Below are 1,324 nucleotides of genomic sequence, written 5' to 3' on the forward strand. Positions count from 1 at the left end.
ACGATATTGCTGATAGCAGCAAGATGAGCTAATTTAATCGGACGGTCCGCAACGTTCACGATATCAAAATTATTCAGCGCATCCTTTCAAAGACATTCAGTAAAGTCCATACTTATGGTCCGCAAACTTTCCGCAAGCGCCAGCAGACTCGTCAGATGCGCCGACCCATGAGGCGAAAGCTCGACTTTCTGACACGTTAAGCACGTAAACACATAAGTGCTCACCCGCTTTTGTATGTTCAATTACGGGTGTGTAGCGCTCAACGAGTCATATATATATTTTCGACAGAGGTGGTCACTCTAGAGGAATCATGTGCCTCGATCGGATTCTTTTTATCATGAGGTATCACCACACGCTGAACGTCGATCAATTAATTGTTTAATACAGTCAGCCTTAGGATACGGAATAGCGGTGCAAAGGTGCAGCCAAACGCTACGATAAAGTGGGATCCGAATGTTTTCTTTGTGGCATTTGACAAAGCGGTCTAGCTCAAATCGCGTCTGACCCGAATGTTATACGTTTGGCCTCATCTATGTGCGAATATACTATGATGACACGCGACAACTCATAGGCTGCCCGACGCTGTAACGGGGTTACACGAACCCTAATAACGGGGGGGTCACACGAGATGTGCATGGTTTAACCACCCAAACAAGAATACGGTACGGGGCTAGGTAGCCAGTAGAGACGCATGTAATTAGATGTTACTTTTTATATTTATTATATTTAGGAGAATTTAAACTTTTATATTTAGATGAAAAAAAATAAAAATCAGTTTGGGATTTAAACCGAAGAGTCGATTAGCCTTGGGAAGGCAAAAATTCCTCTTGGATTAAGCGGATTGCGATCCGCTATTCGTACTTGGTTCTTGTAAAGAACGAAAGGTCGGTGACCTAAAGTACGCTTCCTCAAGCATTTTGCTACGGCATCCCCGCTGCACTTGGTAGCACTTGTAGTCAATCTACACCTGAGTCGTTTAGACTGATCCTGTGTGAGGATGGAGGAATTTTCCTCTTTGCCCCAGGGCATGCAGGACGGGCTTAACAAACTGTTTGGCCCTGGAGCGTGAAACATCTTGTAGCACAAGGCCCCGAGGCAATCGGTGCGCGTCTAGAGGCTTTTTCGAGTTACGAAAACGCGCTGCTAGAGCACCTGCAGCAAATGATATCTGCATCGTTTGCGTCTATGACTCCACCGTCGGAGACGAATGACTTTACCAGACCTAAGCGCTCATGTTGAGCGTTAAGGTCTTTGAGGGGAAGGGTGGAGTGAATCTCCTGCTCTGGGTGAGAGAGGTCGAGATGGCCATCGCATCCGCCATGCT

The sequence above is a fragment of the Plasmopara halstedii genome (genome assembly GCF_900000015.1).
Source record: "Plasmopara halstedii genome assembly, contig: Scaffold_54, whole genome shotgun sequence".
In the NCBI taxonomy this organism is placed as follows: domain Eukaryota; phylum Oomycota; class Peronosporomycetes; order Peronosporales; family Peronosporaceae; genus Plasmopara; species Plasmopara halstedii.